The sequence below is a fragment of the Protopterus annectens genome, chromosome 2.part2 (assembly GCF_019279795.1).
Source record: "Protopterus annectens isolate FY-2018-M chromosome 2.part2, PAN1.0, whole genome shotgun sequence".
NCBI lineage: Eukaryota > Metazoa > Chordata > Ceratodontiformes > Protopteridae > Protopterus > Protopterus annectens.
Genome location: NC_056730.1, coordinates 116,745,020 through 116,771,681, shown reverse-complemented (window position 1 = coordinate 116,771,681; position 26,662 = coordinate 116,745,020).

The window sequence follows — 26,662 nt, the reverse complement described above, 5'->3', positions numbered from 1 at the left end:
TTCTAAGACAGAGATAATTACTAGGTTTTACATGTAAAGTGTCTTTTATTGCTGTGGCTTCCTGGTAGGTGCAAATTGCAAAAATAAATAGTTATGTAAGCCTAGGAAATTTAAGTAGAAGTGTCAAGAATTATGTAATCTGAAATGACTCAGCAGTAATGTGTATTATCACTTTAAGACTTTCTCAAAGAGAAAGATTGAGCATTTTGTATTTTGTTCTGAAGCTGAAAACAACTCACCAGCACTTTGCCTTGTAAGTAGAATTTAGAACATAGTTTCTCTTAGAGATAGCTAGGAATATAGCCAGATTAGTCTAGCTGTTTTCCATATTTATGTCAGACTATACTACAATATTCTTTTAAAGTATTTTCCTGTTATTTCTGAACTCTCTGTTATCACTGTGTTGAACTGATGAGTAGTGCCTTGTTTTTTTATTATTTATTATTAAATATTTTAAACCTTTTAATGGTGGCTGGTTTGTGTGTATAGATACTTAAGCTCTTAAGAGTACTTGCATGTGTTTGGTGACACTGTATAGGCCACTCCTAAATAGCCTTCAAGTCTTAGTCACACTTACCAATTGGATAATAGTAACATTGAACAGTAGAATTGGACACCTTTTGGTAAGGGCCTTTACAGGAGCTGATAAGGGTTGTTGGTGGCAGTCCTTACTACCTTATAGTCTGGGCAGAAGGTGTCATAGCTAAAGAACCTGTGCCAGCCTTCCCCCGGAGTGTCTGTGTGTTTGTATATAATTCATATCTCAAAGTGTGTGTGTGTCAGCTACTTGGGCAGGAACATGAAGCACTGGTTGGACAGAGAGGGTGCTGGTGGTTTTGGCTTGACCACTCGGCTGAGCTCTGTACCCTATAGCTGTGTCAGTGGGAAGTCTTATTGGGGATCTGGAGAGAAAGGGAGAAACCAGCCCCAGACTGACTGTGATCTCTGTGTGCTCTTAAGGGAAATTGTACTTTACTGTGTGTGCACTTGTTATCATCCCAATGTGGACACCCCTCACTGGTGCTAGTGGTGAGGATTGAGGCTCTGTGATTACTGGGCCAGTGCATGGGCATCACATATTAATTGGTGGCAGTGGTGGGATATCCACATCAACTGTTAATTGGTTGATAGTGGTGAGTTAGCCACATCCCATATTAATTGGCTTGTAGTGGTGCGGATATTGAATTCCTGTAGCTTTTGTACATTGATCACTGAAGGTGTTTTTGTACTCTAAATCAGCCATGCAGTGAACATTCAGAGTTCAGATCACACTTGTTTTATTTCTTTTGTTAGCTTAGTTAGTCAGGGAGAGCAGGCAAGCATGTCAGCAGAGGAGTATGGTAAGCTGACAAGGAACCAGTTGGCTGAGATGTGCCAGACTAAAGGACTGGTGCATGGAAACCTGACTAAAGAAGACATGATTGCAGCTTTGGTCACAACTGCATCAGAGAATAGAAATCAAGAGGAAGATCAGACTGGCTGTAGAGATGTACAACACTCTGAGAATGGACAGCTCAACCTTTCTACAAAGGACTTAAAAATCCGTCTGGAGCTAAAGAGACTTGAGTTGGAGGTCAGACATTTGGAAATGGAAGCTGAGGAGAAGGGGAGGCAGACGCAGCATGAAAAGGAGATGCTGACTCTTCACCAGAGTCATGGAGGTAATGGGGAAGGGAGTAATAGACCCCAGAAGCACAAAAAGTCAGTAAATTTCTTCACACAGGTTTACAAAGGGGGATAATTTTGATAGTTTCATTCATATGTTTGAGAAGGTATGTAAACAGTATGATGTTGACCAAAGGCTTTGGGTACAGTTCCTGACCCCCTTACTCCATGGTAAAGCTGTAAATGTACTTTTCAAATAGTCTGACAGTGATTTCTTAAATTATAATGCTGTAAAGAATTGTTTGCTAGAAGTTTTTAAGCTAACACCTGAAGCTTATAGCAAAAAGTTTTGTGAGCATAGACGCAAGGCAGATGAAAGTGTGTGTGAATATGTTGCTGAACTAAGCACTTATTTTCATAGGTGGGTGAGTGGATGTCAGGTCACCACTTTTGAAGGACTGGCAGACCTTTTGGTGAGGGAACAAGCCCTTAGCACTTTGCCTAATACATGAGGATATGGTTAGCTGATAGAAAATGCTCCACTTTAGATGAGGTGGGGAGGCAGGGAGACCTAAACCTAGCAAGCAGGGCATCACTGCACAGGAAAGGAATCCCAGGGCTGCTCATGGGTCTAAGGGAACCCATGGTGGGCAGCCCAGACTTCCCCAACAGAATCTGACAGTAGCAGGGGAAGACACCAGTCCAGGTACATGTCCAGGACCTAGGGTTAAATGCTTTAAATGCAACTAGTGGGGCCATGCAGCATATAGATGTCCGTGGAGGCAAAGTGGAGAAAAAAAGGTGGGAGAGCCAGTAAGTGAGAAGGAAAAAATGCCAACAGTAGGTTGTCTTGAGACAACAGGGGTACCAAACTACCATCCTGCAGATGTCCTGATACAGAAGGATTTTGATAAGGCAGTACCATGTGTTAATGCAGTTACACACAGTCAGGCTTGGAGACAAGTATGTGAGTCTGGTAGTCTGGAGGAGACCCAGACAGACTGCACACTTGCAGTCAGGACTGATGAGGTGGTTACTTCAGGGAGGGAGCTACCCTATAACAGTAAGACTGAAGGTGAGCCACAGCTGGTTGTTGGTACTGATGTTCCCTTGGACAGAGTGACTGCAAAGGTAGAGGTGAGTAGTAGTACCCAGGCTGACAGTGAGGCATCGCTATCAGAAGATACCAGACTTCCTGTGGAAGGGGAGCTGGGAAGGGTTACAAAGAGAGAGTTGAGACAGGCTCAGCTCTAAGATCCTACATTACAAGGCCTGTGGCAGGTAGCTAGTGAGGCACCTGATTCTCAAGGGAAAGGGGAATCTGTATACTGCGGCAAAAGGTCACTGTATAGAGAGTAGACCCCTGAGGGAGGGCTAGAAGGAGAGAGGATACAGCAGTTGGTAGTGCCTAGAGCCTACTGTCTGGCACTTCTAGCCATAGCCCATGATATTCCCTTTGCAGGTCTTATGGCCATAAAACATACAAAGAGACGTATTTTGCAGAACTTTTATTGGCCTGGGATTTCCAGAGATGTAACAGGCACTGCAGGACCTGTGAGCAGTGCCAAAAGGTAGGCAAGGCAGGGGACAAGGTGAAAGCTCCTTTGATGCCTTTGCCTGTGATTGAGGAGCCATTTCATAGGGTAGCTAAGGATATTATGGGCCCTCTGACTACCCCAAGTTCAACAGGGAAAAGGTATATCCTAGTGGTAGAAGATTATGCTACAAGATACCCTAAGGGAGTGGCTTTGTCCTCCAGTGAGGCAGAAAAGGTGGCAAATGCTTTGTTAGAGATTTTCACCATGGTAGGTTTCCCAAATGAAATACTGACTGACAGAGGTGCCAATTTCATGTCAGACCTGCTGGCTTGTCTTTGGAAGTACTGTGGGGTGAAGCACCTAAAGACCATCCCCATCCATCCCTAGACTAATGGTCTTGTTGAGAGGTTAAACTCTGCACTCAAATCCATGCTACAGGCATTTGCAGACTAGTTTAAGAGGGAGCGAGACAAATATTTGCCTCATCTGTTTGCTTACAGAGAGGTTCCCCAGGAATCCACGGGTGTTTTACCTTTTGAATTGTTGTATGGGCATAGGGTGAGGGGGCCTCTAGATTTAATTCAAGATGAGTGAGAAGGTGAGTGTGAATCCCACAAGGAGTCTGTTGTGGCATATTTCCTAACCCTCAGGACAAGGCTCAGGGAACTCATGGGCTTGGCTCAAGAGAACCTGGCAGAAGCCCAACAGCAGAAAAAGGTCTGGTATGACAGGAATGCTCAGACTACAGAGTATGCTGTAGGGCAACAGGTAATGGTTCTCATTCCTGTCAAACATAAGCTCCAGGCATCTTGGGGGGGACCCTACAAGGTAGTAAGGAAGGACAGTGATTTTAACTACATGCTAGAACTGCTAGACAGGAGGCAGGGGCACAAATTGTACGATGTTAACATGATGAAACCTTACCATAATAGGGATGCCCTTGTGCGGAGTATTTACAGTGGATTGCCAGAAGAGTCTGAGGGAGATCTGGTAACTGATCTCCTTAGTGAGGCCCAGACTGGCACCTCAGTGGAAGGGGTAGCAATGTCCCAGCAGCTATCTCCTACCCAGGTTTGGGAAATCCAAGCAGTGTTACAGGAATTTGGGGACATGTTCACTGGGAAACCAGGGTGCTCCCACCTGGTGCAGCACCAGGTGGATACAGGTCCCCAAAGGCCTATTAGGCCGGCTCCTTATAGGGTGCCTGAGAGAGTCAAACAGACTCTGAGGGAGAAGATACAGGAAATGTTGGAACTAGGGGTAATTCAAGAGTCCAACAGTCCCTGGGCCTCTCCAGTGGTGCTGGTGCCAAAGAAGGATGGCAGTACCAGCTTCTATGTGGACTACAGGAAAGTAAATAATCATACAGAGTCAGATGCTTACCCCATGCTTAGGATGGATGAAGCCCAAGAGCAGCTGGGTGGGGCTAAGTATCTTACCACCATTGATCTTACCAAGGGTTACTGGCAGGTGCCCTTGACTCCCAGTTCTAGAGAGAGGTCAGCATTTGTGACTCCTTTTGGCTTGTATGAGTTCACATAGATGCCCTTTGGGATGAAAAATGCTTCTGCGACTTTCCAGAGCCTGGTAGATCATATCCTAACAGGAGTAGGAGGGCTTGCCCTTGCTTACCTAGATGATATTGCCATCTACAGCCATTCCTGGCAAGAGCACCTTCAGCATGTCAGGGAGGTGCTAGGTAGACTACAGAGGGCAGGGTTGCCCTTTAAGCCCAGCAAATGTCAGATGGGTATGGAACAGGTCTCCTACCTGGGAAATAGAGTGGGGGAGTGGTAAGATAAGGCCAGAACTTGCCAAAGTGAAAGCTATTCAGGTATGGCCTGCACCTGTTACCAAAAAGTAGGTGAGGGCGTTCTTAGGGACAGCAAGGTATTATAGAATGTTCGTCCCCAGTTATAGTACCATAGCTGCTCCCCTCACAGACCTGACAAGGACAAACAGGCCAGATAAGGTAGTGTGGACCCCAGCATATGAGCATGCATTCCAGAAGCTTAAAGGAGCTTTGAGAGGACCCCCTGTGTTAGCCAGTCCAGATTACAGCAAAGAATTTGTTATAAAGGTGGATGCTTCAAACCATGGTGTGGGGGCTGTACTTAGCTAGATTTCTGCAGAAGGAGAAGAGCACCCAGTGATTTATCTCAGTCATAGGCTCCAACCCAGGAAGGAATGCTATGCAGCTGTAGAAAAGGAATGTCTATCCATAGTGTGTGCACTGCAGAAACTTCAGCCTTATCTGTATGGAAGAAAATTCACTGTAGTTACAGATCACGATTCCCTACATCAAGCCAGCCAGCAAAATGCCAAGTTGCTAAGATGGAGCCTAGGGTTGCAAGCATATGATATGTCAGTGCAGCACCGCAGTAGGATTAGCAATGCCAATGCAGATGGGCTCTCAAGACAGGGAATGGGGTAGGTATACCCAGATAGAAACTAGCTTGAGTTCTCATGGGGGGAAGAAATGTGAAAAACTGAGGGGCTGCCAGCCCAGCCAGCTAGAGTTTTATAAATAATTTTATGTCATTGTAAATATTAATTTGATCCACAGGCTTTTGTAACAAATGTAAGAAAATTGTGTTATATTCTGAGCTTCAAAAATGTAACCACAGTGCACCCTGCTGGAAGAAAGCTGATGGGTAAAGTATTTTATGACTGATCTCAAACTAGGAGACAGGATATCTGGGCTAGGGAAGTATTTATATTGTTCTAAGATAGAGATAATTACTAGGTTTTACATGTAAAGTGTCTGTGAGCCTGGGAAACTTAAGTAGAAGTGTAAAGAATGATGTCATCTGAGATGACTCAACAGAAATGTGTATTATTAATTTAAGACTTTCTCAGAGAGAAAGATTGAGCATTTTGTATTTTGTTCTGAAGCTGACAACAACTCACCAGCACTTTGCCTTGTAAGTAGAATTTAGAACATAGCTTCTCTTAGAGACAGATAGGAATATAGCCAGATTAGTCTAGCTGTTTTCTATATTTATGTCAGACTACCCTACAATATTGTTTTAAAGTATTTTCCTGTGATTTCTGAACTCTCTATTATCACTGTGTTGAACTGACGAGTAGTGTTTTGTGTTTTTATTATTATTAAATATTTTAAACCTTTTAACTGTGGTTGGTTTGTGTGTAGAAATATTTAAGCTCTTAAGAGTACTTGCATGTATTTGGTGACACTGTATAGGCCACTCCTAAATAGCCTTCAAGTCTTAGTCACACTTACCAAATGGATAATAACATTGCACAGTAGAATTGGACACCCTTTGGTAAGGGCCTTTATAGTAGCTGGTAAGGGTGTTAATAGCAGTCGGTACTACCTTATAGTCTGGCCAGAAGGGGACATAGCTGGAAAACCTGTGTCAGCCTTCGCCCCAGAGTGTCTGTGTGTTTGTATATAATTCATATCTCAAAGTGTGTGTGTGTGTGTGTGTGTGTGTGTGTGTGTGTGTGTGTGTGTGTGTGTGTGTGTGTGTGTGTGTGTGTGTGTGTGTGTGTCAGCTATTTGGGCAGGGACATGAAGCACTAGTTGGACAGAGAGAGTGCTGGAGGGTTTGACTTGACCACTCGGCTGAGATCTGTACCATATAGCTGTGTCAGTGGGGAGTCTTATTAGGGATCTGGAGAGAAAGCGAGAAACCAGCCCCGGACTGACTGTGATCTCTGTTTGCTCTTAAGGGAAATTGTACTTTACTCTGTGTGTCCTTGTTATCCTCCCAATGTGGATGCCCCTCACTGGTTCTAGTGGTAAGAATTGAGGCTCCTTGTTTACTGGGCCAGTGCACGGGTGTCACAAACCTGTTGCAGATCTGTAAAATAAATATAATCAGAATTACCTGATCTAGGGACTTAAACCTCATCTGCCACAATAAAACTTGCTGAAGGTGTAGCTATGTTGAATAAGTCCCAATAAGAACCAAAAGAAATAAATTGAATCCAACAACCAGGTTTTCAAAAAGTACTAAATTGCTCATGAAAGAGAGAGAGAGAGAAAAAGACATAGCTTGGAAAAAAGAGTAAAGAACTTTCTTACACTGTGAAGGACACCAACGAGAAAAAGAAAAGGCAAACACTACTAAAAACTCCTGATGTCCACCACGGCAGTAAAACTTAACAGTAAAATCAAAACTTTAATAAAAAGAAAAAGAATGTAACATAAAACAAGCAGTCCTCAGTCTTCCGATAAGCACTTTCGGCAAATAAGCCTTCCTCAGATCGTATAAAAAGGATTGTTCAGCTTTTGTGTTTATAAGGCATCACAGCCATTCATCACTTAATTCTGTGACATGCCCTTGTTGCAAACCAAAAGGAGGCCAGCTAGCAGAGAGGTATAATTTCCTTCATAGTAATTAAAGGGGCAGTGCTTCTCTTTGCTATAAGATTGTATATGAGAGAACTAATAGCTATGGATGTGAATGCATTATATGAATGAAGCAACATTTAAGTAAACTTGCTAATCATATTTCTTCTATTCTTAAGTGCAGGTTTTAATGGCACAATAGTATTCAAGCCTGGTGATCTGTTCGCTCTTAAATTAATTATCCAGCATGTTTCCCTTAACTCTGTGCGATTATGAACATTGCCTCCTCTTGTGGTCTGACAGACTGCCTCTATAGCCTTAAATACAAAATAATGAGAAAGATACCGTGCTACGTGGGCTGCTAATGCATTATTGGGATCTTTCTGTTTGATGTCCCTTAAATGTCTAAGGATACGTTTCTTAAGACGTTGACCCGTTTTGCCAACATAGAAAGCACTACATTGGCAGCAAGTCGCTAAGTATATAGTGTGGGAACTAGTGCAATCAGCATAGACATTAAAATTGTACTGTTGCCTGGAGTATGGATGTACAAAAGTATTGGAGCTGTCAATGGAGTTGCAGGCTTTGCATCTCAGGCATTTAAAAGTGCCCTTTCTGTTAGAATTGGGCCTATTTCTTTCTAATCCATCTTTGTTGCAAATGAGACGTTTCAAATTCTTCTTATTCTTATAAAGGAATCTGGGCTGTTCACCTACAATGTCTCTTATTTTGTCATCAGTTGTCAATACCGGCCAAAACTTCCTGATAACTTCACATACTTGCTTATTGTCAGCAGTGTATGTTAACAGACATTTAAGTTGCTGTGATTGAGTTTTAAAATCCAGACCATCATGATGACTCGATGTAGGTTCAGAGAAGTAGGGACGTCCCTTTCCTCTCCTTAATTCCTGTGGATCATTCTTCAATCTTAAATTCTTTCTTTTATAAGATCTTCTGCTTAAATTCGTCTCAATATTTCTCTGTTCTGCTACAAAGTCTTCAGTCTCAGTACATAATCTTGAAGTTCTTAAGATCTGATTCTCAAAGATGTTATCAAAAATATGTCCCCGGTGCATACTCCCCCTATGCAGGTAATGATTTCTCCAGGTTTCTTTATTATGAATTCCTGTACTGATACCTCTATCAAGGTGCAAATGAATCTTTACATCCATAAATTCTATGGTCTCCAAAGAATGTTTGACCACAAACTCTAGAAATTCAGTGCTCTCATTGATGAAGTTGACAAAAAGGTCCATTGACAGCTCCAATACTTTTGTACATCCATACTCCAGGCAACAGTACAATTTTAATGTCTGTGCTGATTGCACTAGTTCCCACACTATATACTTAGCGACTTGCTGCCAATGTAGTGCTTTCTATGCTGGAAAAACAGATCAACATCTTAAGGGACGTATCCTTAGACATTTAAGGGACATCAAACAGAAAGATCCCAAAAATGCCTTAGCAGCCGACGTAGCACAGTATCCTTCTCGTTATTTTGTATTTAAGGCTATAGAGGCAGTCTGTCAGACCACAAGAGGAGGCGATGTTCATAATTGCACAGAGTTAAGGGAAGCATGCTGGATAATTAATCATTTGCACCCTGATAGAGGTATCAGTACAGGAATTCATAAAAAAGAAACCTGGAGAAATCATTATCTGCATAGGGGGAGTATGCACCGGGGACATATTTTTGATAACATCTTTGAGAATCAGATCTTAAGAACTTCAAGATTATGTACTGAGAATGAAGACTTTGTAGCAGAACAGAGAAATATTGAGACAAATTTAAGCAAAAGATCTTATAAAAGAAAGAATTTAAGATTGAAGCATGATCCACAGGAATTAAGGAGAGTAAAGGGACGTCCCTACTTCTCTGAACCTACATCGAGTCATCATGAGAGTCTGGATTTTAAAACTCAATCACAGCAACTTAAATGTCTGTTAATATACACTGCTGACAATAAGCAAGTATGTGAAGTTATCAGGAAGTTTTGGCCGGTATTGACAACAGATGACTAAATAAGACACATTGTAGGTGAACAGTCCAGATTCCTACATAAGAATAAGAAGAATTTGAAACGTCTCATTTGCAACAAAGATGGATTCGAAAGAAATAGGCCCAATTCTAACGGAAAGGGCACTTTCAAATGCCTGAGATGCAAAGTCTGCAACTCCATTGACAGCTCCAATACTTTTGTACATCCATACTCCAGGCAACAGTACAATTTTAATGTCTATACTGATTAAACTAGCTCCCACATTATATACTTAGCGACTTGCTGCCAATGTAGTGCTTTCTATGTTGGCAAAACGGATCAACGTCTTAAGGAACGTATCCTTAGACATTTAAGGAACATCAAACAGAAAGATCCCAATAATGCCTTAGCAGCCCACGTAGCACAGTATCCTTCTCATTATTTTGTATTTAAGGCTATAGAGGCAGTCTGTCAGACCACAAGAGGAGGCGATGTTCATAATTGCACAGAGTAAAGGGAAACATGCTGGATAATTAATTTAAGAGCGAACAGATCACCAGGCTTGAATACTTTTGTGCCATTAAAACCTGCACTTAAGAATAGAAGAAATATGATTAGCAAGTTTACTTAAATGTTGCTTCATTCATATAATGCATTCACATCCATAGCTATTAGTTCTCTCATATACAATCTTATAGTAAAGAGAAGCACTGCCCCTTTAATTACTATGAAGTAAATTATACCTCTCTGCTAGCTGGCCTCCTTTTGGTTTGCAACAAGGGCGTGTCACAGAATTAAGTGATGAATGGCTGTGATGCCTTATAAATACAAAAGCTGAACAGTCCTTTTCATACGATCTGAGGAAGGCTTATTTGCTGAAAGTGCTTATCGGAAGACTGAGGACTGCTTGTTTTATGTTACATTCTTTTTCTTTTTATTAAAGTTTTGATTTTGCTATTAAGTTTCACTGCCGTGGTGGACATCAGGAGTTTTTAGTAGTGTTTGCCTTTTCTTTTTCTCGTTGGTGTCTTTCACAGTGTAAGAAACTTCTTTACTCATTGACTGTTTTTGTTTCTTACACTGAACATGGTGAACCAGCAATTGAACCTGAATGACAAACTCAGAACATGCAACATTTCTAATATATCGGGAGATTTATTGAACCCGCTTCTAGATCTGAATTTGGGTAATGTAGCTGCTTCCACAGTTGTTGTATCGGTTCCTGATAATAACTTTAACTGTATATTTCGGGAAGTGGAGAATGCAGCTTACCGGCTTAAGAGACTGCAGTCCATATGGAAGTGTGCTTGCACCATCAAATTGTGTCTCGAGGTATGCGAGTGAAGTGTTTACCCTCATATGGGAATACTTATCCAGATTTGCTCACAAAATGGCAAATTATAAATCTTGAAACAAGTCGACAATACATGAACTTGCTAATAGAATTTTTCAAGCCGGAAGAGAAAAGGATGGCAGAAATTATATCAACCAAGCAGACTGAATTGGAAAGCTTGGAGCTGCATGACTCACATCTGAATAGCCTAGAACAGCTACAAATCAACTTGAATGCTTATGAAGTGAAGCTAAGACAGCAGAAGGTTAAAAAGCTAGCCCGTGACCATCAGGATTTTGTAAGAGGCCATATCTTTGAATGGCCGAGAGAGGAAACCACTAGTAAGGACGGGGAGCTCTACCATCACATAAGGAGAAGATACCCCTCACTGGTGAGATCAGATCACAAACTAATCTCGCTGGAGGTCCTCATCCCACCCCCACCTGAAATAAAAAAGACCACAGTAAAGAACTTCTCGAAAGCCGACTTCACACTTCTAAAGACTAGTGTGGTCTCCTTTAAGGCCCCCGAGCCGACGGAAAACAGTACTCAAGCCGCTGAATCACTTACAAATGCCTTCTACCAGCACCTGCAGGACTGCATGGATAAGGCAATCCCAAGCAAAACAAAGACTCTTCACTCTGGTGGACCCCAGCCATAAACAAACTCTACAACAAAAGGAGGAAGCTACTACAAGATAGAGCAAAATCCTTAAAAGGTAAGACACCCTTGATCACTATAAGTAAACAACTAAGAGCTCTCATAAAATCATCCAAAGCAAATTTTGAGAGAAAAATAGCTAAAGACTCGAAAGACAATCATAAGGCCTTCTTTAGCTATGTTAGAAACCTGGGAGGAAACTCCCAGATATGCTCAGAACTAGTTCAAAATGATGTGAAGATTACTGATCCTACAGACATTGCCAACATACTGGCTGACAGGTTCAGTGCAAACTTCTCCCTCCACACCAAAAGGAGAGATATCTATACCAAGCGATTGCAGCCCGCCAAACATCTCCAACGCCCAAGTGAGAACTGCTCTCTCCAAAGCAAAAAACACAGCATCCATGGGACCTGATGGTGTCCCCGGCTGTGTGCTCCACGAACTCAATGAGGAATTAAACCCACAGCTAGGACAGCTGTTTAATCATAGTCTTACCTCTGGATACGTACCCAGGGAGTGGGCGACTGCAACTGTGGTCCCACTTCACAAAGGCGGTGCGTCCAGCGACCCTGGAAATTAGCGACCCATTAGCTTGAGGAGCCTTATCTGGAAAGCCATGGAGAGGATCATAATGGACCTCATAAATAAAGACATAGGAATTTGCAGACTTTGGATCCATCCCAGTTTGGCTTTGTCAAAGGCAGATCATGCCTTCTAAACTTGGTTGACTTTTTCGAAACAGTCACCAAAGCCATTGATGAGGGAAAGGCAGTCCATACAGCCTACCTCGATCTGGCGAAGCCTTTGATACAATACCCCACTCGGTATCATTGAAAACTCATCAGCTTAAATGTTAACCCATACATCATAAGATGGGTTGCAAACTGGCAGAGTGACAGAACCCACAGGGTCAGAGTTGCTGGCGCCATGTCAGACTCAAAGCCTGTCACAAGTGGTGTACCACAGGGCTCAGTCCTGGGCCCACTCTTGTTTGGCATCTACTTTTCCAAGTACAAGCAAACACAGGAGGGTTATGACAAAGTTTGCAGATGACTGCAAACTGGGCCATAGTAAAACACATCTGACACAGATATCCTTCAGAAGGGTCTCACAGAAACGGATAACTGGTGCCAGAGCCATGGCCTAAAGTTAAATGCCAAAAATGCATAGTCATACCCTTCGGGAAAAACAAGGTTACCCCTAGCTACCAAATAGGTGGCAATCCACTGAGTACAGAAGAAGTTATCAGGGACCTGGGGACCCAGGTTGATAGTAGTCTGTCATTCGACACCCATGTAGCTAAAGTAGTTAGGAAGACCTTCTACATTGCCCACCTTATCATGAAGGGATTCTCATCTAGATCAAGGGAGGTCATAGTCTCCCTATACTCATCACTCATCAGACCAATGATTGAGTACAATGCCCCATTCGAATGTATCTGACCCGACACTTGCAGCAGCTGGAGAGGCCACAAAAGTTCCTCACCAAAAGGATAAAGGGTCTCAAACATCTGTCCTATGCTGCCCGACTGAAAGAACTCCAGCTCTATTCAGTCGCTACCGCTTGCTCAGAGGTGACCTTTGCCTAACATACAAGGCCATGTCAAACCCAGATTTGATGAATATGCTTCACCTCAAAAATCTAGATCCGCCAGAGCCACAAGGGCGGGAGATTAACCCACACTGCTATTAATAGGACGGCGTGGGATAGATTCATCACCCAAAGACTCCTATGCTGTGGAATAAAATCCCGGTATATGTGAGGCAGAGCACTGGCCTTGTTCAAGAGAAATCTTGACCAATGGATGGGAGATGGATTACCTCAGTGTCACTGCTCAACAGAGGCACAGCAAAATAATGGGTATAGTTCCCCATACTAAAGGCAGATAGCCTAGTATGAACCTATGAACCTATGAACCTATGAACCTTTTTCTAGACCTAATGGAGAAGATGTGATTACTCATGTCAGTCTAACTGATCTGGAACCCTCCACTCACAACCCTGCTATTTTTAACTCATCAGTACTGACCCCTAATTTTATAATATCTGAAACAGATTCAAGAGAAGCGTCTAGCAGTACAGCCACTATGGGTGCAGAAACTGGCAACAAGAATGCTCCTCTAGCCCCCAATCTAGCAACCAGGCCGAAAGAAGGGGCAATGCATGCACCAATAAATTGGCCCTTATCATTTTCTTCCAAATTCAACCATTACAGGACTCAAAGAACACAGAGTCAATAACGGAAAAAGAAGAAGCTTACACTTTAACTGGATCTGAATCAAGCTTAGTAGTGAATCTTTCCAATAAGAGTTTAAGCCCTGATATGATTTCCTTGTTAGACAAGGGCCTGAGTTTTATTCCAGCCTTATCATCTGATATTAGTGAATGTGTGCTGGATATCAGAATGTTTTGCAGGAACCTTGCATTAAAATGTATTTTTGGACAAGCTAATGACAGTAGACGGCTACCTTATACAAAATTGAGTAGCTTTGTTCCCCCTAATCCTCCACCAGTGGAGATGTTCTTAAGATTATGTGAAGATGAAATCTTCACGCTAAGGGGTAACACAACCGAAGGACAAGGACGTTTCTTCAATTTAACCACTAATGACAATGAGATGCTGAAGCAGCTAAAGGAAACAGATAGCTTGGTCATCAATCCTGCTGATAAAGGAAGATGTATAGTGGTGATGGAAGCCATATGGTACAGGCATAAAATGTTCTCTATGTTGGATGATGAAAGAACTTATAAGAGATTAAGTTACAGTGAAGCCGCGACTAAGGTAGATTGTTTTCGTAGCCACTTATATGACCTATTGATAGAGACAAATATCTCACAAGAACTATATGAGTTCTTTGATTGCCCCAAACCTATGTTTCCATGTATCAGCGGACTCCCCAAAATTATTAAGGATCCAGTTGACCCACCCCTACATCCCATAGTTTCTGGAAGGGGGTGGGTAACTGGACCTGTTTCCATGTACATGGAGAATGAATTAAAGAAGGCCCTGCCATTAGCAGGAACTGCATTGAAGGACTCAGTAGACTTTCTGGAAAAACTCTTTTCAGTTACCAAGGGTCTTAAAAAATATGAAGATTTGTTACTAGTGAAAATGGACATCAAGAGTTTGTTTACGGTGATTCCGAATGACTATGGTCTACAGGCAATAAGATCTTTCTTAGCAAGGAACAGTATGGAAGTAGAACCAATATGTTCCTTGTTGGAACTTGTATTGGAAAATAACATCTTTATGTATGGGGATTCTTTCTATTTGCAGACATTGGGTGTGGCTATGGGCACCCCGTGCCCAAATAGTTACTCTAATTTGGTTCTGGCTGAGTGGGAACACAATTAACTGATACCCAGCACCTGGAAACAATACCTAGTGTACTATGGCCATTTTGTGGATGATGTCTTCATCCTTTGGAGAGGCAGCTCTACACAATTGGACCTTTTTGTCAACTTCATCAATGAGAGCACTGAATTTCTAGAGTTTGTGATCAAACATTCTTCGGAGACCATAGAATTTCTGGATGTAAAGATTCATTTGCACCCTGATAGAGGCACCAGTACAGGAATTCATAAAAAAGAAACCTGGAGAAATCATTATCTGCATAGGGGGAGTATGCACCCGAGACATATTTTTGATAACATCTTTGAGAATCAGATCTTAAGAACTTCAAGATTATGTACTGAGAATGAAGACTTTGTAGCAGAACAGAGAAATATTGAGACAAATTTAAGCAAAATAACTTATAAAAGAAAGAATTTAAGATTGAAGAATGATCCACAGGAATTAAGGAGAGGAAAGGGACGTCCCTACTTCTCTGAACCTACATTGAGTCATCATGAGAGTCTGGATTTTAAAACTCAATCACAGCAACTTAAATGTCTGTTAACATACACTGCTAACAATAAGCAAGAATAAGAAGAATTTGAAATGTCTCATTTGCAAAAATGATGGATTTGAAAGAAATAGGCCCAATTCTAACAGAAAGGACACTTTCAAATGCCTGAGATGCAAAGCCTGCAACTCCATTGACAGCTCCAATACTTTTGTACATCCATACTCCAGGCAACAGTACAATTTTAATGTCTATGCTGATTGCACTAGTTCCCACACTATATACTTAGCGACTTGCTGCCAATGTAGTGCTTTCTATGTTGGAAAAACGGATCAACATCTTAAGGAACTCATCCTTACACATTTAAGGGACATCAAACAGAAAGATCCCAATAATGCCTTAGCAGCCCACGTAGCACAGTATCCTTCTCGTTATTTTGTATTTAAGGCTATAGAGGCAGTCTGTCAGACCACAAGAGGAGGCGATGTTCATAATAACACAGAGTTAAGGGAAACATGCTGGATAATTAATTTAAGAGCGAACAGATCACCAGGCTTGAATACTTTTGTGCCATTAAAACCTGCACTTAAGAATAGAAGAAATATGATTAGCAAGTTTACTTAAATGTTGCTTCATTCATATAATGCATTCACATCCATAGCTATTAGTTCTCTCATATACAATCTTATAGCAAAGAGAAGTACTGCCCCTTTAATTACTATGAAGGAAATTATACCTCTCTGCTAGCTGGCCCCCTTTTGGTTTGCAACAAGGGCGTGTCACAGAATTAAGGGATGAATGGTTGTGATGCCTTATAAATACAAAAGCTGAACAGTCCTTTTTATACGATCTGAGGAAGGCTTATTTGCCGAAAGCGCTTATCGGAAGACTGAGGACTGCTTGTTTTATGTTACATTCTTTTTCTTTTTATTAAAGTTTTGATTTTACTATTAAGTTTTACTGCCGTGGTGGACATCAGGAGTTTTTAGTAGTATTAGCTTGGAAAAAAGGAAGCAAGTTAAAATCATAACTTTCAATCAGTACTATAAATGTTCCAGAAACCCCACTAAAAATCAAATCACAACTGTTAAAAAATAATATATTAATATGCGGACATCAATTTATAGCAACCCCAAAGCTTTTTGACCTACACTCAAGCAGCTGTTAATACCCCAGTTCACCAGCACAAACTACACCTACTTCACCTAAACATACTGAAAGCATAGCCAGAGTGTTCAATATCCACTTCATCCAAGAAGTAACCTCTCTTATTAAACCCCTGGCAAAGGCAGAAACTTCTCCTTTCTTGTTAGCCCCCAAAACACTTGCACTCAAACCAGTCTCAGTTTATAAAATCAAAAAACTATTAGTAACATTAAAACCTACTATTCTTGCCCCTGATAACATACCATTTATGTGCTTAAAAATTGCTGCTGATGTCTTGGCTTTTCTTATCTCTATCCTAATCAACCGTTTCATTACCAAAAGCTATGTCCCTACCCTATGGAAAAAGTGTTACATTCTTCCTGTCCATAAAAACTCAAATAAGCTCTCAAAATTCAGGCATATAAGCTATAGTGTTTCCACTTTTAAAAGTTCTAGAGAACCATATCCAGTCTCAACTCCTCAGCTTTCTCACCGACAACTGTCTCCTTTCCCTACACAGCACGTTTTCCGTCCTTTTGATAGTACATGTACATATCTCCTTAGTTCTATAACATATGTTAACCAAGATTAAAACTCTAGGAACTTAGTCTCAGCACTTTTCCTAGATGTATCCAAAGCTTTCAACATGGTATCAAACCAGAAATTACTTCAAAAATTAGCTTTCCTAAGAACACATGAAATTTCACTATCTTTGCTCTCCTCCAGCCACCACTCAAATAAGCAGGAAGCAGTAAAATGTCAAAATTACATTTTATCTTTCCTTCACACTACAGTGGATGTCCCTGAAGGATTCATTTTAGGTCCATTGTTATTTAATATATTAATTAATGATATCCACCTAGCTTCTAAACAAGCCACTATCATATAATGATTTAACAATTAGTTGTTTTACTAAAAGCACAGATAAATTGAAACAACTCACCCAAGAGTCTTTCTCCAGCATAGAGACTTCCTCTAACAACAACACAGAACTAGCCAATCAGACTAAGTTTCTAGGAGTTACTGTTAATGAAAGCTTAAGCTTTGATCATCACGTAAATCAAGCAGTAAAAAACATTCACCAAAGCTAGGTGCACTCTGTAGAATCAAACAATACCTCATAGATAATGCCAGAAAACATATTGCTCAGTCTCTTATCATCCCTACACTACTTAACGCTACTTAAACCTACAATCCACTCAACTCTCATTCTTGCGACAGTGCTGTAATTGGCTGATAAAATTTGCCACCAATCATCATAGGACACATCGTCTGGCCTTAAACAATCTTCAGCTGTTAGAACTAAGATAGTACCTTACACCTTCCCAACTAATCACTTCCTGTAAACTCAACTATTGGCCAAACATATGCCCTAGTATGAAAAAATATTCTCCAACTTTAGAACCCAAGTACTCAGCTGAAATCCACTGACAAAATGTTAATAACTGTTACAAATGCTAACAAGCTGGTGACACTTTGCACTTTTCTTTCCTGGCCAAAATTTGGAACTGTATTCCTGTCACTTTAATAAACACAGTAAACACCAACTCTTTTAAGGCATGACAAGATAATGCCTAAAAGATGCCTGGCTCTTGGATGATAAATGTTCTGCCCCTTTATTTATCATACTCTTTCCAAGCACTATACCCTTAGTTATTGGTCCAAAATCTCCACCTTGTCATCCACCTAGCCCTCTCCTTCTTCCTCTACCTGTCCTAAAATATTTTTTCTCGCTTCTTAATACTAATTCTTTATTTTCTCCTTTTCTTTCCTTCTACCAAGTTCTTTTCCAAATTTGTTTCCTAACTCTTTAGATGCTGCTGCTATTAATTAATGATATTTTGTTTAAAGGTTTTATACTGGTTGATTACTTGTGTTGGCCATGGTGGTGCAGCGGTTAGCGTTGTCACCTCACAGAAAAAGGTTCTGTGGTTTGATTTTCAGCTGGAGCACCTTCTCTGCAGAGTCTGTATGTTCTTCCTGTGGTTGAGTGAGTTTTAAAGACATGCAGGTAGGTACATGTGTATGCTTTCTGTGAAGGTTGGGTGCTGGGCTGGCAACTCAACACTGTAAAACTCCAGTGCCAATCAGTCTGCAGACGAAAAATCCACTGTGGTGACCCCTAACAAGAGAAGCCGAAAGACATTGCTTTTGGTTGATTACTTGTATATGTCTGTGTTCTTTATGCATTTTTTCTTTTTCAGAACTTTTCTCTGCAGAAAAATCTTTATAGCTCATTACATCATAATGCTATTACTTGATAATACTCTGTTTATATTCTGTATATTGATTATTTGTATACCTTTGTTTACTGCATTCTTTATGAAATGCTGGAATTTTTTCTGCAGCTTTTCTCCCCAGGACTCCATGGAAAAGGGGTAGCTTTCTGCACAACTGGACTGTCTCAATAAAGAAATGTAATAAATACATAAAATAGGATATGTTGGTAGGACAGGTATGTGTCTCAGAGACTACCCTTTCTTTGGAACAGGCTTCCCATTCCCATTCATTTAAAGCAGGATTCTTCCCTAACCCAATTCAAGCATAACTTGAACAAGTGGATGAGGAATCAGAAATGTACCCCTGGTCGGGCATAAATGTCTTAAGTAGACAGAGTCAACCTGTAAATACTTGACCACACATGCCAAAGCCTACAAATACTCCTTAAGGTAAACCTATGGTATGAAAATCTGTGAGATACATTGTGAAAGCATGGCTAGGCTTTGCAATGCCCATTGGGTTGTTGCTATATTAATTACCTATGAACCCAAGAGCACAATATTAATTTAAATCTGAGTTTCACAGAGTTTACAGATGGAGAGGAATCAGCTTTCATAACTTGAAAATTAAATACTTGATCTGTGCAGCCATGGTTTCAAACCTTATTCTCTATTATTTGTCTAGTTTGTATAGCTTATTTGGGGGATTTTTTTTTTATTAAATGACTTTTGAGAAATGCTGCCTTTCTGGTAAAGGTATAAAATGTTTGACTGTAATGGAAAATAAATCTCTTTCCATTTTCCATGGCTCTTAAATCTTCAAATTCCTTGCTCTTTATTCTCAAATAAATATATTAAACAGTCTTTTTCTGTTGTTGGAAATAGATGGGTAATTATTGTTTTAGGCAGGGCTGCCATATTTAGAATCAGAAGAAACACGGCTCACGTGGTGTACTCGGATCATCAAAGCCCAAATGAATACTATTAATGCACAAGATTGAAGAAGTTAATAAAAAAAGTTTTTAATGTTTGCAACACTCAGTCCATACACCAAAAAATATGGAAATATAATACAATAATACACCTATACTGAAAAGTAGAGCAAATGACCTATGATAAAAATAATTCATAAGGGAATTTTGTATGTTTATTTTTACAGTTTTCTGACACTATGTTATATGCAAGTTGTTTCACTCTTTTAAATAAACAAACACATTTTAGATATTTATTGGTATTTAGATCTTTTGACATTTTGACATTTTTTGTTAATAATGTGTTATTAATCTGGTTGTATTAATTCTTTTCAAACTCTAAATATTTTTTAAGATTGAATGTTTAACCTCCTTTGAAAAGTTTAAAGGGTATTCTTAAAAATGACAAGTTTTTTTTAAAAAAAAGTTAAGTTGCTCAACCTAAATTTTAAACAAAGTAATGGGGCCGGATTCACAAAGGCTTGCTTGGAGTCTAAGAGTAGAGTAAGACTCCATGCAGCCAACATGTCCGCCGGGCGATCCAGGAACAGCCGGTAGGAGCGTGCAAGAGAGCTCCTAATACGACTCTTACACGGACAGGGCTAGGATATGCAAATTACCTCAATTGCAGGCAAAAGCTATGCAAATGAGGTAAATTTGCGATCCAGGAAACCCGAACCTGTCCGAGTAAGACTAGTGTTATTTCTAGAAATGTACTCCATTGACAACTGAGTACCGTTCTGCAAATAGCAAAACGGAGCCATGACAGCTCCAAAAAAAGGATGCATCCAGTTGAGGAAGCATGCCAATGGCCAAATATACGGCCATTGGCAATGTTCACTGATGCAAAATAAAAATAAAATATTTTTTTTTATATCCCGATCTCCAAAGTTTAAGTGTAGTGCAGTGGTGCGCAAACGTGCTGTGCTCTAAAAACCAGAAAACTAATAATTAAAACCCACAAATATGGATTTTATTGTAATTCCAAATGTACAATGCAAGGGAATGGCAGGCTGAAGACAACATGGCTAATGAGTAGAGGTTGCTAAGGGGGGAAGCTCAGTCTAAGAGATATAATCAAGCATTAGTAGGCAATCCTATGCAAATGAGGGTAAGGATAGTGAATCCCAAGTTTACATAGCAAATGAGCACAGTCAGTGGAGTGTAGGAGTAGGATAAGGGGATTATCAGAGTAGAAGATAGGTGACATCACGAGGTGGGTATGTATGAAAGAAGTGAAGCTCATTGGAGCAGAGTGGCATGTGTTTGCTGTCAGTTACTCATCACTGGAAGAGGTGTGTCAACAGGTACCCTAGCTAAAGACAAGAAATTGAAGGTGTATGCCATGGATAACACTAAAGTTTCTTGTAGAAATGCTTGCAATGTGTTTGCGCATGGGTGCACGCCAGTACATCCGAGTAAGACTGTGTGCGCGCGTATGCACCTGTGCTCACGCATTTAAGCCGGAGTAAGCATGTCTAAGGTTGTTGAAATGTGTGTAAGCACATATGTGCCTGTGTGCGCGTGTTTTAGCAAGAATAAGCAAGTTTCAGTCCATGTAAGCATGTGTGCGCACGTGTGAGCTGGTGTGCGCGTGTTTGCACTTGTGTGTGTGGCGCTGCCCCCCTGAGGAAACAGAAAGGGAAAAGGAAGCACAACAAATAGTAGGAAGTTAACCAGGGAGTACTAGCAGAGCTAGCAGGTGAAAACAATCAGAATCAGGCAATTACACAGGCAGTACACTAGCCCAGCCCAGCCCATCACTTAAAACTCTGCAAACAACATTCCACTATGTTTCTCTCAGAGACACTGCAACACTGCAGTAAGCTAATAGAAGTGAAAACTGAAAAAGCTTTACTGAGACAAAGAAATGTTAGGTTCTGCCATTGCTGTTATAAGGTGACATATGCAACATGCTGAGGGTGGTGACAATGCGAATGCTGCTGAACAACCCACAGTGAGGAGACGGAGAACAGTGTACAGGCCCAGGGTAACCTATCAGGGGCAACATGAGCTGGAGATATTGGAGTGCTATAGAGTGGACAGAGACCTCTTGCAGCAAATTGTTGAGCTGTGCAGACCACGCCTCACACACGGAACCAACAGAGGGGAACCCATCCCAGTGGAAACCAAGGTATGTGTTGGCCTAAGAATATTAGCAACAGGTACCTTCCATAGACCAACTGGTGATATGATGGGGATATCACAGGCATCAGCATCCAGGGTACTGCACCATTTCCTGGATGCCATGTCAGCACATGTCGGTGATCATGTATATTTCCCCAATTCCCGTGAGGTATTGGCCAGCAATATGCGTCTCTTCCAGCAAATAGTGGAATACCCTGAGGTAGTGGTTGCAATAGACTGCACGGACATACACATCAAAGCACCAGCCGGTGAGCAGGGTAGGGTCTACTTTAACTGCAAGGGCTTCCCCTCTATCAACTGCCAGGTCATGTGTGATGCCCAGGGCATAATACTAAATGTGTGTGCTGGCTGCCCTGGAAGCTACCATGATTCCCATATCTGGCATCTGACACAGCTGTACCAGACACTTGCCAATGGGAACATCCCTCATGGTCACCTAGTGGGAGATGCTGGCTATGCACTGGAGCCGTGGCTGATGACACTCATCAGAAACGCACACACACCTGAGCAGGAATGCCATAATGAGGCACACGCACAAATACAAAATGTAATTGAGCATGTGTTTGGGCTGCACAAGTCACGGTTCCGGTGCCTGGACACATCTGGTGGAGCCTTGCAGTACTCACCAACTGAGAAGAGTCAATGCTCCGTGCTGTAGCCAAAGTCAACCAGTCCAAAATAAAACACTAAGCAAGAAAAAAGACTGGCTCGACACTGCTATGTAAATGAAAGTTTTTTAATAAAAAGTACTCCAACAAAGTAAGCGCTTTCGGGTTCACCAACCCTTCATCAGACAATGAAACACATAAAAGTTCACATTTAAAAAACAAGCTTCAACCAATCAGCTATTAATATTTAACCCGCCTATTTTGTAGTGCAGGTTTTAAAGGTATCTTTTCATTTAAGCCTGGGTGCCTATGTGAAGTAAGTGTGATGATCCATTTAGACTCTAAAGTCTCTGTATACAATTTGATATCTCCCCCTCTAGGTCCCAATCTGACATTTACAATAGCTTTAAACATAAAGGTGTGTGTGGGATTATTCTCCACATGCCTATATAAGGCATTTTGTTCTACCTTGTTCCTAATACAAGAGAGATGTTGTAATATTCTAACTTTCAGCATGTTTGTTGTCATCCCTACATAGTAAGCCAAACATTTTTGGCACTCCGCTATGTAGACCACATGTGTTGTCCTGCACGTTGCCCTAGCTTTAAAATTAAACCTCCGTCCATCTACTGGATGCAAAAAAGTTGGATCCTTATTTATGCTGACACATGCTTTACAATTGCCACATGGCAGTGTTCCAGCTTTATTCATCCAAATTTTATTGCCAGAGACTCCCTTCTCTCTACATAATAAATCTTTGAGATTGGTATTGCGTCTGTACCCAAACCAAGGTGTGGGACCTATGATCTCACATAATCTATCATCTCCCCTTAATATGTTCCAATTCCTTTGGACAATGGCCTGAATGTCTGTGATGTTGCTACTATAAGTGAAGAACATCTTAACTCCATTGTTTTTTCTTGGCTTGGGCAAAGGACGCATTTCATCCTGGTCCCTTCTTAACCAAGGTTTATATTCCTTGGTTCTTCCCAGACCACTACGATTTATCTTAGTCTGTATCATCCTATCATTGTATCCTCTTTTATTAAAACATGTCCTCAAGTTTTCCACTTCTGTCTCATATTTATTATCTTCCAGACACAATCTTGATGCCCTACATAACTGTCCTTGTACTATGTTTGGAAAAAGATATCGAGGATGCATACTGTCAAATGATAGTAAGTGATTAGTCCAACAGTCTTTTTTATACAAACTAGAAGAATAACCACCTGAATCATATGTGATCCTGGTGTCTAAAAAATCTATTCGTTCTGTGGAGTAGGTCATAGTAAACCTTAAGAACGAAGTGGTGGAATGTAGATACTCAAGAAAATTATTTAACATTTCCTCATTGCCTCGCCAAAACATAAAGACATCATCTACAAATCGTGCATATGCTCCTACATATTTTGCCCAATTAACGTTGTTAATAATGGTCTCGGTCTCCCAATAATGTAAGACCAAATTAGCATAAGTATTGGCACAGGGGGTGCCCATAGCCACCCCCTGTGCCTGTCTGTAGGCCTGTTGTCCACCTATAAATACATTATTCTCCAAAACTAGAGACAATAGGGTACATATTAAAGTAACCTTGTGTTCATCCTCACCCATACTACACAAAACGTGTTTTATGGCTTGTATGCCATAACTATTGCCTATGACTGTAAAGAGGCTTTGTACGTCCAAAGTAACCATGATGGTGTTCCCTTGGAAGCCTTCTAACTCATACGCCCTTACCATCTGCAAAAATTGTTTAGTATCCTTCAAAATATTATATGCCTTATCCACATATGGTCTCAGTGTATGTTCCAACCAAATTGATATGTTTTCTGTGACCCACCCTCGACCCGATACAATAGGTCTAAAGGGTGGGTCATGCAAAGATTTGTGAATCTTTGGCAAAGCTTTAAACACTGGAGTTTTAGGTTTATTTATCAACAAAAAGTTTAACAAATCATCATCTATTAACATGTCAAAATGCAACCTCCGTAAGGTCAAATGCACATCTTCTATCACCCTATGAACAGAGGTGGGATTAATAGGTATGTAAGTGGTGCTGTCTGATAGCATGGCCCTAATCTTAGAGTTATAAAACTCACTGTCTAGTACAACCACTGCCCCTCCTTTGTCCGCTGTTTTAATCACAATGTCTGTATTGTTAGATAAATCACGTAAAGCTATCTGTTGTTGTTTAGTAAGGTTGAAATATCTGTTCTGCTCTTGGTTGCCAAAATAATGTATCAGTTCTTTTTCACAACTTTTTATAAACATATTCATTGCTGGTGTAAAGGGTGGTACATATGTGCTCGGCTGTTTTAAAGCTGTACCTAAACTCGCACTATCCATATCAATCCCAGTGTTGTCATTGTAAACACATTTAAGCGCTAAATTCCTACAAAATAAAGCTATATCAATAACAATCTCATTAAAAACACTTGCTTTCCCTGGAACAAAGGTTAAACCTTTATTCAAAACACTCATCTCATCCTCATTCAACTGATAAGAGGATAAATTAAAAACCATACCATCAAAATCACTAAAAGTCATTCTTGAGTCCTTCTGTTTTTGTTGGGGTCTCTCCCCTCGCTTAGTGATCGCTTCCATGCCCCTCGTTTTTTCACAGGTGCTGGAAGTTTTTCGAAAAAACGTTGTCGCCCCTGTGTTGTCTTTGGGCGTGCTCCTTGCTCACTCATCGCTGTTGAATCCACACTGTTAGAAGTCCCTTCACCCTCGGGTACTATCAGTCCTGTTGAATGTACGGTGCCTTCTAACGAAACAACCCCATCAGTGATGGAATTACCCATCGAATCCTCTCTGACATCCTTGTGTCTAACGAGAGGATCAAGATTTATGTTAGAAGTAGGTCGATCTATATCCAATCCTGCTAAAGAAATTTCTCCTGTTGTTGGCGGAGTAGCACCCGCAGTAGCGGACGCATCAGGCTCATTTCTCACTTGTCCTCCATGTTCAAGCTCTCCCTGTTGGCGTCTTGACATATGACGCACATTGCTGACAGAGGCATTCTCTAAGGACCCATTATGCCTCGACCAGACGAAAATGTTGCCTGTAGAGAAATCCTGATGGTCTTGTTTCAATTTATTGGTCTTCTGTATCCTTAACCTTTCACCACTGGCAACCAAATCTTTTTGTAAGTTCGTCAGTCTGTTGGAAAAAACAGTTCCTTTAAAGCCTTCTTTTAATTTAGCATGTAAAATGTCCACCTCCTTTTGTAACTCCAGCATTTCTGGGGCAAAAAAGTTGTTTAACAAATCCATGTACTTAAAGCTGGTTTCAATGTTTAGGGTTTGCCATTGCGCTAACAGTTCAGGGTATTTATCACCCTGTGTTGGCATGCACAGTATGCACATGCCACGTGGTACAATACCATACTGTTGGCAAGCCTCAAAATGAAAACTTTGCCACTTCAACCTTTGCAATCTACCAGCTTTAAACTGCAGCTCACGTAGCAAATCATCAAACCTTTTATCTGTAGTAACTGGGACACGAAAAACCAATGGAGTTAAGATGTTCTTCACTTATAGTAGCAACATCACAGACATTCAGGCCATTGTCCAAAGGAATTGGAACATATTAAGGGGAGATGATAGATTATGTGAGATCATAGGTCTCACACCTTGGTTTGGGTATAGACGCAATACCAATCTCAAAGATATATTATGTAGAGAGAAGGGAGCCCCTGGCAATAAAATTTGGATGAATAAAGCTGGAACACTACCATGTGGCAATTGTAAAGCATGTGTCAGCATAAATAAGGATCCAACTTTTTTGCATCCAGTGGATGGACGAAGGTTTAATTTTAAAGCTAGGGCAACGTGCAGGACAACACATGTGGTCTACATAGCGGAGTGCCAAAAATGTTTGGCTTACTATGTAGGGATGACAACAAACATGCTGAAAGTTAGAATATTACAACATCTCTCTTGTATTAGGAACAAGGTAGAACAAAATGCCTTATATAGGCATGTGGAGAATAATCCCACACACACTTTTATGTTTAAAGCTATTGCAAATGTCAGATTGGGAGTTAGAGGGGGTGATATCAAATTGTATACAGAGACTTTAGAGTCTAAATGGATCATCACACTTACTTCACATAGGCACCCAGGCTTAAATGAAAAGATACCTTTAAAACCTGCACTACAAAATAGGTGGGTTAAGTATTAACAGTTGATTGGTTGAAGCTTGTTTTTTAAATGTGAATATTCATGTGTTTCATTGTCTGATGAAGGGTTGGAGAACCCGAAAGCGCTTACTTTGTTGGAGTACTTT